The sequence below is a fragment of the Pecten maximus genome, chromosome 16 (genome assembly GCF_902652985.1).
Source record: "Pecten maximus chromosome 16, xPecMax1.1, whole genome shotgun sequence".
NCBI lineage: Eukaryota > Metazoa > Mollusca > Bivalvia > Pectinida > Pectinidae > Pecten > Pecten maximus.
The window spans coordinates 11,336,613-11,352,781 of NC_047030.1; the positions used below are offsets into that span (position 1 = coordinate 11,336,613).

Genomic DNA, 16,169 nt, shown 5'->3' on the forward strand with positions numbered 1-16,169 from the left:
AAACAGCCAGGATGTGAGAACAGGTGTCAATGAGACATCAACAACCAGGGTGTAAGAACAGGTGTCAATGAGACACCAACAACCAGGGTGTGAGAACAGGTGTCAAAGAGACACCAACAACCAGGGTGTGAGAACAGGTGTCAAAGAGACACCAACAACCAGGGTGTGAGAACAGGTGTCAAAGAGACACCAACAACCAGGATGTGAGAACAGGTGTCAAAGAGACACCAACAACCAGGGTGTGAGAACAGGTGTCAATGAGACACCAACAACCAGGGTGTGAGACCAGGTGTCAAAGAGACACCAACAACCAAGGTGTGAGAACAGGTGTCAAAGAGACACCAACAACCAGGGTGTGAGAACAGGTGTCAAAGAGACACCAATAACCAGGGTGTGAGAACAGGTGTCAATGAGACACCAACAACCAGGGTGTGAGAACAGGTGCTAAGTACATATATATGTATATTATGTGGAGTAAAGGTCTAAGAAAGCTTGTCTGTCTGTTACCAAGAAGAAAAGGTAAAATAATGATAAAAGAACTGAACAGAAAAAAAAAATCGTTCTTCTTTTACTCGTCATTAGTTCTACAGATAGAATTGTGGAAATCTGGAAGAGAGGTCGGGGAAATTAAAACAAGAGCCAAAACAGATGTTAAAATAGAGAGAGGGTCGCATTTTGGGGTCAACTATATAGGGGAATAATGTTGAATTTTAAACAGGAATTAACATATTTGCCCAAAACAAGACATATAATACATCAAAATGTTTGTTTGGACATATATCACACGATATGAGCTCTTGATAGACTTCATTTGACTTTGTGTACTTATACACACTTATTTTGTTTTGAAATGCAAATGATGGCTGTGAATAATTTTATCCAAATATGGCATTAAGGAAGGCATTTAAATTGTTAAAATACTCCCATAACATACATCATATTATATTATTTAAGACATCTTATCATAGTAAGAAGGACATTTTTAAGACAAAATGTTAAACCGTAGAGTTTTTGACATTTTAAAGAAACTCAGCGGCTAAATTGTTTTTCTTAAACAGTGTTCGTGCAATGTTCAGAGTTCTTAATAATGTCTAATTAGAGCATTTTTGATTTCTGAAATGCCTCATCCTATGCCATATGCGTAATATTATTTGCCTTTCAATGTCAAAACAGAATCGGTGTTTATACATATTATTAAGTCAAATCAGGTCAAATCGATCCTATGTGTGCCATAGACACCTGTGAGCAAAACGAAATGGCAATTTTGTGCAATAAATTTGATACCTATCAGCTAATTACACATGTATGTTCCCCTGAAACATGCATTATTATTTTTTTTTTTTTTTTTTTTTTTTTGCATTTGTTGAAATTCAACAGCAAGCCCCATGGTTAGCCATGATACACACTAAAAACTGATCAAATTACCTCTGGTAAATTGTCTCATAGTAGAGATTTATAGGTTTATATAACTGATATAGCTGGATTTGATATTTAGATGACCTCAAATTTATGTTAATACCTGTAGTTGATTTATTAGTTAATATATTACTCGTTTAAGTAGTAAAACAAAATATAATTGCTCTTCAAAATAATATGCTTTTATTATTCAATGTCGAGCAACAGAACCATTCTCAGCAGTCAGTTATGAAGACCTAAATAATAAGAATTCATGAATATATTAATATTAATGTCATTGTATCTTCATATTTCAGTCAGTACTGTATGCATTATTTCAATTAATTACAGGGAATCAGAACTAGCATGTATCTGATTAAACAGTCTAATGCACACCGTGATGACAGTAAGTCTAGAATCATTTTCTCTCATTTTGATAATGCAAGTAATTGAAAATATATAAATTACATAGAAAAATTAATAATATCAATTCAATACCAGTTTCCATTGTTTGATGACGGACAAATAAAGATTAAAAAACTGTAAATGTATTGTCATTGCCTATAATCGTAAAAGCTGAAACTTTCGCTAGCAGTGAAAGTTTCATAAGCAGGGAAAGTCTCGTAACAGGGAAAGTCTCGTAAACAGTGAAGGTTTTGTAAAAAAAAAAAAAAAAGTGAAAATGTCGTAAACAGTGAAAGTTTCGTAAACAATGAAAGTTACGTAAGACGGTGAAAGTTTCGTAAATAATCACAATTTTTATAATATCCTCTTCATTGATTTGGTATTCCATTTTGTGCACGCCTGATTCGATCACTTCCTCTCCCAGTCGAAACAGAACAAATTTGAACACACCAATCTCCTACTCGGTCTATGCAGTTGGGAACATAGAGAACAAATCATTTCCGGAATCGTTTGGAACGTTGAAGTATGGTCGTCTTGCGCTAAAAAAAAAGTAGAAATAGTAAAACTGATAAAACAATGTAATATGAAGCAGTCGAGAACAAAAAAGACAACAACGAAAGTGTCAAAATAGCAATACATGTACAAGTATAAAATAAAAAAAATACAAATACAAATACAAATAATGAAATAGTCAAAATAGTAAATCAATAAAATAGTAAAAGTAGCAATATATATATTCAAGTAAATACTATAATAGTGAAAAAGTAATACAAGAATATAATGAAAACAATCAAAATACCAATGCAAATAAATGATGAAATAGTCAAAATATGAAATAGTCAAACTATGAAATAGTCAAAATATGAAATAGTATACAGTTATTGTATGGATGTGAGGGAAATAGCACTTTTATTGTCCCCGAGACATGAACTATTTTCCGACGGAAATAGTTAATGTCAAGGGGGACAATAAAAGTGCTATTTCTAGAAATACCCATACAATAACTGTTTTTTTTCTCTCGAACCAGTGTTCATATCCTCCACTAATGCTAATGATTTTTCCCGAAGAGAGTCTTTTAGCATGCTACCTGGGCGTTTTTATTACTCGTTGTGTGTAAGCGAGTAAAATTGTCTTGCGCTGCTTTAACGTTAATATTAGACCGATAATAGGATAAACATGGCAAGGGAAAGAATAACCATTCACTCCAGTTCATTGGGAGTGAGGCGGGGGTCTCAACCCAGTAAGATTCTTAAGATACAAAATACTCAAATCTCGTGTTCGACAACTTGAGAATCTTTCCCCTCGGGTCGAGGTCCGGTAAGTTTATATTATTCTATGATTAATAACTAGCACTGATTGGACTTTTGTTAGTTAATGAATGAATTATGAACGAAAACCCAAAACAAGAAAGAGCACAGGGATTTTCTTGAAAACATATTCGTGCAGGTTCTACTTCTTTTCCCTATATAAGGGTGTAAATATAAATGGCCTATTTAACGATAAAATTCCACAAAAACTGCCAGAATTGACATTTCACTGTCAAGGAGAATCTTATAAATATTAGCATCAAGTACCACTTTCAAGATTAAATGAAACACAGGGATGACGGGCCTATTTTTTCATTCCCTATGTATTTTATTCTGGCTTTCAAACAATATGCTTCAAAGTAGTAACCAACAAAATCAATTTGATGCCGTGCCTTAAAAGTCGTTAAACATTTATTAGTAACACCAAAAATATACAAGAGTTAAGGACGTTCCTCATAATTTTACCACTTAGGAAATAATCTTATATTTCATATTCAAATTCACTGATGCTGGGGACATCATACAGCTGTTTCGTGCTTCTAACACTCGTGAATAATGCTAGGGACATCATACAGCTGTGTCGTCCCTCTAGGACTCATGAATAATGTTAGGGACATCATACAGCTGTTTCGTCCTTCTAGGACTCGTCAATGATACCATGGACGTCTTACAACTGTTTCGTCCTTCTAGGACTCGTAGGTGACATTGAAAACTAATATGGTTCACAGTAAAGTCTGATTTTTCAATGACATATATTTTAGATTAACCAAAAATGTTCAACGAAAATGGCACATACGAACATAGAAAATGACGAAAAGATCGCAATTTTCTCTATAAAATATGGCATAAAGGTATTAGTTTTCTCGATTTTGATTTGATAATTGCAAAAATTAGTATCCCTCTTACATTGGTCAGTTTTATACATTTACAGTATTAAAATATCCCATGATATATTTGGATTGTAAAATGGAAGTAGATTTTTTTAGATACAGTTGTGATTACGATTAGAATTATGGGTATACGAGTCCATGCAATATCAAAGATCCTAATTACCTAAATCCATGTCACCAAAAATGTATCCTGATTTTTCTTCAGTAATGCTTACGCCGTCATCTGTAAGCATGACCAATGGAGATAAGATACGATGTGCCGATGGTATCTCTTTGTCCTTTGGATCTGTCTCCACACTAAGATATGCTGGTTCCTCCTTTCTCGGGCTCGGTGACCTTATCTTGCTGAAATGGAGTGACTTATCCTTGCTAGAGAGTATTAAAGGACCTGATGAATCAATAGCAGAAGATCGCGGTGACAGCAATAGCAAAACAACGGTAATCCAATTCATCATCATCATTACTGATTCTGACAACAACAGCAAAAAGTGAAGCGATCAAACTTCTGGATGTGATCAAGCCTTTGTCTCGCACGCACAGTGACGTACAATAAACCCATAAAGTTCAATGTTCAATAAGGCATTAGTAATACCATGTTCCTTTGCTTCTGAAATTGCTTAATCCATTTTAATTAATCATATTTATATTACATAAACTGTATAAACTTACACTATGTCACAAAAGGTGGCATGCTTGTACAATGACTCCAACGAACAATGTCTTATTTACATGCAATGCATCCAAAAAGCGCTTTATATATTCAATACTTAATCATTAAAAATTGTATTGTTTGTGAATTTAAATTGATATTATACATAAAACCTCGACAGCTTTGCTGACCCATGGCGTTTGAACGTCAATAGCCATGTACATAAATAATAACAAGTGCCTGAAGATCACAAGATTGTCTTATGACACCACTTAACGGAAGAGTTATGACAGTTATAATTCCTGAATATTATTTTAAGTGGACCATGACGAGCGGGCCATTTATCACAGAATGCACCAAGGTCCCCATACCGTCCTGGGTGAAATTGTCGGGACAGCACCGGACCCTGTCATTACACCTACGAGTCTATACCCGGATCTGCATACGTGTATCACACAACGGACCAAATATACAATAGTTAGGTCTGTACAGTAATCATAATATGTCTTCATGTATAAGTACATAAAGTCAATAGATGTTTTTTTTTTAATCTGCGCTAAATATAATTTGATATGCTTGTTATAAGGGATGTAAGTGAAGATAATACAAAATGTATATGTACGAAGAGTAGTTGGAAAATATCATAATCTTAATATCAGATTGCATGTGTAGATTTCGACGTGACAGCTACCATCAGGAACTTAACACTCATCAGTCTTAAAGGATTGCACAACATAAAGTGCTCAGTAGCTTTAAATATAACTTTGATAATGTACTTGTACATGTAATTGACCTTAAATATCAAATATTGTAAAAATGAAAAGTATTTGATTACGAGTCTTCTTTGACTTTTTTATGACTGCCGAGGACGAAGCATCTGTGTGATGTTTCTGAGATAATCGACAGCTTTGTTATGTCCCTGCAATCACTGCCAAGTCCTAGAAGGACGAAATAGCTTTGTGATACAATTTAATTCACCTTAGTTCTCATGTATCTAACTATCAATTTGCATTAATGGTATTAATAGCTTCTGTGTTCTTTGTACTTCTTCTAGTATACGCCTAAAGAAATTGAGAAAGTCATCTACATATTCCGGATCTGGATTACTGACACGCCAGTGAGGGCCCCGCAAGTTGTCTATGTCTATACCTGAACTTAACCCAAGTCATCACTGACAGAGAATTACTACTTATATGCTGCAAATATACAAATTAAACTATGACCTTGACCTTAACATTAGCAACTTTTTAAATTCCTATTGCACATCTGTATATCACAGAGAATCATCATGCATGTGACATCTCAAAACATTTTGCATTCTATAAGGGCCTTATATGATGTATTTTAAGTATATTCCTATTTAAGGAAGCTTTCTGAACTCATAATTTGCATCCGAATTTCCTAGTGGACTATCATGTGAAATTTCAAAAAGTTTGAACTTCTTTATAGGGCTTTAGATAATATTTTTGACAGTATATTTTGTGTTGTGTTTTTAATAACCTTGACCTTAGGTTTTTTAAACCCCTATTGCACATCTGCACATCAGTGTAATACCAGGTTTTAGTTTCAATGAAAATCACCACGAAAAACATTTAAGTCGAAAGACTGGATGGCCGGTCAGACTGATAGATTATTGGCAAACCTGAAGTAAATTCTGCCATAAAAACCACAAAGCACATATAATAACTAATACATTTGAAGACAGCAGAATATAAGCTAATATCCATGAACATTTGATTTATATCTAAAGTAAGTTTGACATTGACCAATAACAATCAAAGCTAAAAAGCAATTGTAAGCACGCACTTTAAAAAAGAAACATTGTATGAAGTATCAGTCTGATCGGCAAAAGAAAACTCTGTATGGAAACTGATTTTCTATATTTAGCAGTAGTGATCTTGACCTTTGAACTTTGACACCGAAAAGCAATCCCAAGCATGTACTTTCAGTAATAAAGCACTGACTTACGACTGGCCCAAGGAAACTCAAGTTATTGCACGGAAATAAAAGATATTATGACAGACAGATGGACAGACATACAGACGGGTGGACACGGTAATAACGATGATAACACTTTATTATTGGGGCCCTTATAAGACTTTAAACGAAAATGTTACAGAACAAAGCAGTGAACTAATGCATTGAATACTACAAAAAATTAGGAAAATTTGACAGAGAACACACATTTGGCCTTAATCAAGTTGTACATGCAACGCTACTACTAGCCATTATGCAATATATTTGAGGACATAGATTTAAAGTACACTGAGTTCCGATATGTTTATCGCGTACTGAAAATGCATCTGTTTTCGAGCTCTTATATTTACCGGATATAAAACAGGCAGGCGGATGGACACGGTGATAACGATGATAAAACCTTCGTTTTGGGCCCTTATAAGACTAAAAGGAAAATGTTACAAAACAAATCTCCCAATATGATTGATGCAAGAACCAATATTAAGAAAGTGCACTTTGCGCTATCATAAATTAGCGGAATTCTTTCAGCGTAAAAAGCGCTAAAATATGGCAACCGCTGAAATATGTACGTTTAAGATTTTATTATTTTGCCTGTTTTTTTTTTTTTTTTACATTAATCTCCTAACGTCCTTACGCATCAAATTTAATTCAGTTCTACACTACTCTACTTACGTATCATTAATTAAGTTCTACATTAATCTCCTTGCGTATCAATGGTTCGTTTCTAATATCGCGGTGTCCATAATAGATACAAATCATGACAGAAAAGAAATACAATACCCGATTTAAGATGTGACATGAAGACCATTAGAAACTGTATGATGGACGATGGGAGGTACTAGTTTTCCCTGTGCTATACGGCGATAAACGCGTACTATACTTGGTGATAATCCCGGTGTCCACTTTGAAAACGGAATGTTCTCTGGATACGACATCAATTTATATGACCGGCGTCGATGATGGAGAAAACGCTTATTCTTCCGGACCATTAAAATACATTTTATTAGCTAGTTTATGTTATTTGATGGTTAGACTTGAAAACTTGTAAATAACAAGACGATGTACATCTAATACTAAATCAAACAAGTTATAATGACTTTTTAATAAATAAACAGGTCTGAATTATGACCTTTGTATTGGATGACGATATGATGTTTGTAAAATTTGTGTGATCACTTGAAGTAGGGTTTAAGATTTCCCTAACCTGGAGGTAGATCTAACCAAATGGTTAATGGAGCAATGGAAAAATGAATGCGATTCACCATCACTTGAATTACAGGTTGTACATGATGTTGTTCATTTCTCCGTGATCTCTGTGTATATTTGTTTATAGTTTGTCGATGGTTTATTGAATTTATGATTAGAACTATGATTTCATTTACAGGTTTATGTGCACTTTTTGAGATTATTCAAGATTATTTTTGTCTGATGAATAAGTGAAGAATATATTTATTATTCTATATTACGCAAGTCTTACCATTAGTGTCAACAAGTACAGGCTTAACATTACAATGCTTTAATGTATTTCCGCATTGTGATTCAAGCAGTCTTTGCACCTTTGTCATTAAAGGTCACAATTATATTTACTTATTCAAAAGAACAAAACAAAATGCAGTTACTTAACGTCAAGATGTTAAATTACCATACTTAACATATTGTTATTTTCAAATTGCACTTTATGATAGTTTAATTTCAAATTAATAGTCCATTTTTAGAATGGGGAGTATCTTTAAACGTGTATCAGAATGTCGAACTAAAAATTTGATGGGACCTTTATTTTTGTTCAAGTATGATGGACATGGATAATCTACACGAGGGATAAATAATGCGAAGCTTTCCAATGGTTTTACATTTTGTAACCCTAGAGTAAAATATCTATATCTTTCATACGAACATATGAAAGTGTATTTTTCTCTCATATCTCGTTTTTTCTAACGCAACTTTCCCTATCATGCATTCAGACATTCTGCAATACAGCCACAGAGTTTATTGCAGGTTTACATAACATTACGTCACAACCACACAGTGGTTCACTCTCATTCGCATGTGCTATTTTCGCGCGCGCGCCGCGCGCTAAATGTTTACCGCATTACGCTGGTTTAGCATTCCGCAGAAGGCTGACTTCCGGTACACACGAACGAATGTAGGTAAAACACCAAATACATATTAAAAGCAGTATTGGCAAATAATGACACTACTACATCTATTCGCTGCTTTGTGATTATTCCTTGGATATGTAACATACAATTAAGGGTTGTACTTCATTTTGACTGCGTATACAGTAGTATGCCCGCAGTTGGCAACGAACATTTCCTATGATTGGCGCGTATTAGTGAATCTACGTAACCGACACCAGTATTGTTAACAAAATTAAAAGAAACAACTCATTATTTTTGTTTAATACCTTTTAGGTATTGATTAATTGATATATTCACCATCCATAACTTCCGTCTCAGATTAACTATATGGTTGTCAAGCACAGCTTGTATTGACAAAGATTTAGTAGTGACGTGGTCATTTGTTGGCTTACCTCGTGGAGAAGTTTAATATGCACCGATTTCCGCAATATTCCGTTTGATTTTTGACATACACACTAATTCATTCGCAGTCAGATCTTAGTAAACTGAATATGAGAGATATGTAAATATTAATATTTAGAATACTAACGAAAAAAATAAGGACTTATTAAATTTTCAATTTAAGTACATCTGATAATATACATGTAACTATGAATAATTACATAATTGTGTGACGTATGAAGATACACATGTGTAGCCTTAGACAGAACAAATTATCTTCAGAAATATATATTTAAAAAAAATCAAACGGGAGTGAACATATGTCAGTCATATGGTCAAGCATAATAATATGCAAATGAAGTCCAGACTCTCTAAGGATGTGAAAAGACCCAGGGATTGTTTTTACAACATGATTGTGTTTAAAGAAATTAAGTCCCTTGGGGTGGGGAAAGACCGCAGGGCCTACTTTTACATGTCAGGACTGTGTTTATCCCTTAACGTCCAGCGATGTTATACATGGTAATGGGATGGGGATCTCAACAGTTTCCAAAATATAACCAAGGATCTACTGGTAAATCCTTAGGAGTGTGGAAAGACCTCAGGACCCATTTTTTACATCAGGATTGTGTTTATCTCTTGATGCCCAACAATGCTATATATGGTTATGGGGGGTGCTCTCAACAGTTTCAAACATATAAACAAGTCCCTTTGGGTGGGGGAGGCCCCGGGGCCTATATCTACAACATGATTTTGTTGATTTCTGTATGCCCCACAATGCTATATATGGTTATAGGGTGGGGATCTAAATGGTTTCTTAGAGTAAGATATATCAAAGAGACTAAGTACGTAGGGGTGGGGAAATACCCCAGGGCATATTTTTGGGTGGGGTCAGAGTTACTATTTATGAAAAAAATCTGTTTCCCTTCCCCAAGGATATTTCTGACCAAATTTAGTTAAAATCTATTCAGTACTTTATGACTAAGTAGCGATTTAAAGGACTTATCTCTATTTCCCCTATATAGGGCCCCATCCCCCTAGGGCCAGTGGGGTCAGAGTCACCATTTAAAATCTGTTCCCCTTTTTTCAAAAATGTTTCTGACCAAATAAGGTTAACATCTATTCAGAACTTTTACAAGTTGCGATTACATGAGCTGTTGGAGAACAGTATAACTCGCCTCGGATATGTTTGTCAATAAATAATTAAAATATATGTATTGGTATGGTTTAGCAAATTGCATCAATAATATCTATATTGTTTATTTGATCAGTTTGTGTATTCATGCAATTTTCAAAACCATACCAATTTATATATATGTGTAAATTATCTTTTATCAAACATTCGGGAGACAAGCTATGCTGTTGTAAATTAAATAAATATATCAAATAATTGCTTTTGGACCCATTTTTGGATAAACTATTATCCTTATGAGAGTTGTCTCCCTTGAAAAATGTGGAACCGTATACATTTTTGAGCATTTTCACATTGTTTTTTTTTTCAGTTTCACTCCAAGAAGGGATAGTGTAACTCCAGAGGGACCCTTTTACCAAATATCAGCACCTTAGTACAATCATAAAGTGATGTGTTAATAGCTTTCAACACTTGCACAAAAATTTTAGAAAATCTGTTTTCCCCAAAACAATCTATCAGTTTTACTCCGGCAAGGGGTAGTTTAACCCCAATAGGGACCCTAATACCATGTATTACTATGCATTTCAACACTAGCAACATAAACATAACGCAAAAATGTCCTAAAATTTGGGGAAGAAAAATCAAAAAAAAAATAATATTTACTCCAGGAAGGGATAGTCTTTCTTCAGAGGGACTCTATTGCCAAATATCAGCACCCTAGTAAAATTATAAAATGATGTATTAAAACCTTTTAATACTTGCACCAAAAAAAAGTCCAAAAATTTGAAAAATCTGGGTTTTTCCAAAACAAAAATCTGTAAGTTTAACTCCGACAGGGGATAGTTTAACTCCAGAGGGACCATATTACTATAAATTACTATGCCTTTCAACGTTTGCACCAAAAACTAAACATTTGAAAAACCAACGTCGACGCCGACGCCGGAGTGACAACATAAGCTCTCCCTCTTCTCCGAAGAGCCGAGCCAAAAAGGGAATAAATTACCTCTATTTCTCCTATTGGACCCTGACCCTCTGGCACACCACCATTCATGCAAAATCTGTTCCGCATTCCCCAAGGATGTTTCAGACCAAATTGGGTTCAAATTCATTCGTAACTTTATGACAAGTAGCGAACAAGTACCTCTATCTCCTCTAACGGGCTCTGGTCCCTTGGGGTCAGACTCACCATTTATGCAAAAAAAATCCCCTTACTTACCCTAATGATGTTTCTGACCAAATTGGGTTCAAATCCATTCATAACTTTATGATTAGTAGCGATTTAAAGGCATAACCTCTATTTCCCCTTCCCCCAAGGATCTTTCTTACCAAATTTGGTTAAAATCCACTAAGCATTTCTTGACTAGTAGCGATTTAAAGCGAATGTTGACGGACGACGGACAGATGGAGAAAATTAAAACGAAACAACTCAACAGTTTTGTTTAATGCCTTTCACGTTTTTTTTTTAATTGATATATTCACAATCCACAATTTCCGTTACGATTAAACTATGGTTGTCAAACACTGCGTGTATTGACCTAGATTTAGTAGTGACGCGGTCTAATGTTCTAAAAGAGTTGTACGCTTCAGCTATTTGTTGTTAGCCTTCCTCGTGGAGAAGTTAAATGTATACCCATTTCTGCAACATTCAGTTGTTGTGGACAAAATACTTACGTGACGTTAGCTGTTTGTTCTTTTCTTTTTCCCTTAAAATTATTCATGCCAACTCCTGAAAGTAATACTTAGTCCCACAGCAACCCTCAAACCAAATATTAGACCTTTGTATAATTATCAAGGAGTTTACTGATGTCTTTCAACACCTGCACCAAAAACATCATATTTAGAAACCACCGCTGACGCCGGGGTGACAACATAATCTCCCCCTGTCTTCAAGAGGCAAGCTAAAGAGTTTAAATATATACATATATACATAAAATTAGGCGTTAAAACAAATATATTTACCTCGTGGTGAAACCATATAACGAGAGATTGATTCAATCTTACCAGGAAAATAGTGTTCCTAATAGGAAATGTATTCAATTAAGCTTGATTCGAGGCAACTGCAGTGTATGAGTAATAGACCCTGTTTACTTATCGTGAAACATATATCAATCACAGCTGACCTTGTGTTTGCATATGCGACACTTCAGAAATGAGATTAGGATTTTCCTGGACAGTGTCCTTATCGTTTTCATCTTCTGACTGCAAATTTCGCTTAATTTATTCATAAAATTATTATAATTTTAAAATCTGAATCTGCATACACATATTTTTAATGATATCATGCTCGTAAAATCTATAAATAAGGATAAGAAGTATTTTTTTCCATATTTGTATCTGGCATACAAGCATTTCAGTTTGTGTAAGTGCACAACGAACTACTTAGAAATACTGGATCATTTTCGAAATATCTAACTTGTATTCGTTTATTACCTATCCTAAATCACATTGACAAAATAAAAAAAAACGTGAGCAAAACATGCAGTGAAAATTTAGTTTTAGGACAAGAAACTGTTGTTTTTAAAAGCAATAGCAATATTATCACGATGTCGCATGTGCCAGTGTGCTAGGGTAAAATATTTAATAGGTATGATTTACTTCTGATTTATGACTATCATAACTATTTCTTTCTTTGATACTATGCATCAAAATAATTAAGAACATGTATCAATCAAAGTACTGGAAGTACTGTAAACGAACATTATTGTTTAATGAAAAAACTGTAACCTTTTTTTAGTTTAAAGTTGATAAAATGGTTGATATATATTTAGGAATTAATTGCAAATAATGTGAAACGTTCGGTGCCGTTTTGATATGATTGTATACATGATTCTGTAAGTTCATAATTAAGCATTAAACTGTCTTTTTATGGATTATATGGTCTATATAGATGCCAGAGCTTTGCAGACAATCTTCATAATGCGCGCTAGCGCATTATGAAATGATTGTCTGCAAAGCTCTGGCATCTATATAGACCATATAATCCATAAAAAGACAGTTTAATGCTTATATTTACGTTTTCTATATTAGTTTCTTTTCGATTTCAACTTTAATTTTCATTATAATTTGAAATCTGACTTTTACCGACGTTTCCATTGTCAGAGGTCAACAAATTGAACAGCCTATTGTGATTCACGTGCTGATTGGCAAAAAAAATTTAAAAAAAATAGTGCGTGGAAATCATTAAAAAAATACTGAAAACATCATCAGATATATTAATAACAATATCAATAATATTGGTAGTCAGTATTTCAGAATATACGGATGAATTATTCAGTTTGTTAACGATTTCGGATTTAAAAAAAAAAATTTACCATCCGGAACAATTATGCGGATGGAAATTTCACCCGTCACCACGCGCACGCAACGGCTGACAGCATTGACAGAGTTTAGCTATGAAAGTTGAATGTGCAGTGGGAGAAAGTGGAATTCGCCAAAAAAACCCAGATGTAACCATGTTCTTTGATTGCATGGAAACCTGATTACAGTTTATAGTAGCTACAACAGCACCGTTGTCAGGGATACGACCAATGAGAGAAGTGACAGTGGCCGAGGGAGTTAGACGAGCTTCAGCGACAACGTTGCTTGTGACGGGTACCATGGCTGTTTCAAGTTTAGGATGCGTTAGACACGATAATGCACCACTTGATGCTTTCATTTGTGAAGAAGAAACTGTTCTATTGTACGACCGGAGAGAAGCCTCGTTCTTATGATTTGACATAACATTATGTGTCGGGTTTCAAAATTTTTGTCATTCAAACACTGGATGGCGGTGGCGCGCAAACAATGTGGTGTGTACTGATTTTCCACTCTGGCCCCGGAACAAATATCTGTCAACATATGTGTTTATTAAATCTTGTTTTATTTCCATTTTCGTGATTGTTAACCATTCTTACTTTTATTTTCGTTTTACATTTTAAGATTTGTTTTCTGGTCTCGTACTCTATCCGATAGCATGATGAGCAATGATAAGATGCCACTTGTTTACATTGGTTGCAAGTAGTTCCGGGGGATCCCGTCCGTAAATCCGGTCGCGTATGAATAACACCCGAATGCACGATTTGGGTGTCAGTTATGCATAGAATGGTGTCACGCTTTGGGTGTCAGTTATACTCTCATAGACTGCAAATTTGTTTAGTTTGTTTATATCATGGCTTTGCCATCCAAATGTAAATATATGAAATTGGATTTAAGTAGATCTATCTGGATGGATAAAAACAAAATTTGTCATTTTTTTCGGTCGGGACTCTGTGACCTCATTTATGCTAACTTTCCATTATGCACTAAATGTAGACTTGTTCCATCCTTAGTTAGGTCTTTTTCAACTTATTATGCTGAAACATGTATAAAAAATATTGAAAGGCAGAGTAGCGCTGTTAGTAAAGACCTGAATAAGGAATGTATCCTATTGAAACTGTAGTAACTACTCAAGCATAATGTTACTTTAAAATAAAAAAAAATTGAGTCCTTTTGTTCAGGGATCATTTGATGTTAATAAATCTTTATATGAGAAGGAATATACCCCTGCCCCTGGTATAGATATTGCTAACAATATGACAAAGTATAAATACCGGATATTTTCATCCAATAATTCAGCTAACAGGAAAAGAAAACGTCAAGCTTCGTTTTTAACTTCAAACTAGATCACAAAGATTACAAAAATCCATCCGATGGCAGAAACAGTCCGTATTTGTTGTCTCTTTCCAATATTGATCATCCAATCATACTGAACCACACAGTTCAGCGATGTAATACCACAAAGCACACGTTTATGCGGACGAGAACAATGTTTTTGGTGAGTTGTAAGATTTCACAACTGTAACATGTCTAGCAGTTAGAAATATTAGAGTAATTATTATCACAAAAAAAATGTGAAGCGTTCCACGTCTATCGTAATGATAAAATCAAATTTAAACAAGAGGACACGGGCATTAACGGTCACCTGTGTTTTGAAACATTTCTGTCAATTTGACACTTTTTGACCCCATCCATCAACCCCAATGGGTCAATCAGGGCCAGCATATGCATACTATCAAATTTTCATTCCATCCTGCTAATGTTGATTAGGAATTCCAGTAGAAATCCAACACAATATGTATGATAGTCAAAAATGTGATTTCCCTAAATAAACTTTAGTAAAGTCTACCCCTCTCTAGGGGCAAACAAGAGACCTAAGGGTCATGCACTTCACAATTTTGGTAAAGCCCCTTAAGACCCTTCCATCCATGAAAAGTATTTGATTCTACTAACTTGTTTGGGTCTGGAGAAAAAGATTTGGAAATTTCAGTCAACTTGACATATTTTTGGCCCCGCCCCTCGGTCCCTGAGGGTGGGGACCACATAATTAACAATTTTGGTTGACCTTCGACCAAGGAAGGTTTCTGCAAAATTTCATTAAAATTTGCTCAGGGGTTTCTGAGAAGAAGTCGAAAATGTAAATTCTTTACAGACGCACAAAGCACGATGAAGGTAAAAAGGCAATAAGAATAGGTCACTTCAGACTCAGGTGACCTAAAAGGGGTTTTGAAAACGGATCGAAATTGACTTGGAATTAAATTACCGAAGCGAAGAAAATAGGGCTTAAATTGGCATTATTTTCAGAGAATGGACCCAAATATATATTTTCCAATGCCCAAATGTAGGGGTTTATTTGACCGAGATGTGTTTTAATTTAATTTTTCAATCATTCGCCATCTGATTGCTGTCCGGGTTGATTTACCGGATTGGCCGATAATGGACCCGAAATATATATTTCCAAGAGAGAATGGACCTAATTTAGCTTTCTTTTGTGTGTATAGAGGTCATATGTAAAATATTTTAATTGATTTTACGTAGAAGTATTCTAAAATGATCATTAATCATACACGATTGAATTGCTGCCCGAGTTGAATTACCGAAATG

The 16,169-nt window shown here is 34.7% G+C and overlaps 1 long non-coding RNA gene across 1 annotated transcript; it reads right to left on the reverse strand.

The window, feature by feature from the left end:
• Positions 1 to 549: 549 nt before the first annotated feature.
• LOC117345296 lies at positions 550 to 4,546 on the reverse strand. Its single transcript, XR_004536406.1, has 2 exons — positions 4,161 to 4,546; positions 550 to 2,339 (listed from the first exon to the last, which is right to left on the reverse strand). It is a non-coding gene; the product is annotated as an uncharacterized LOC117345296 (long non-coding RNA).
• Positions 4,547 to 16,169: the final 11,623 nt, after the last annotated feature.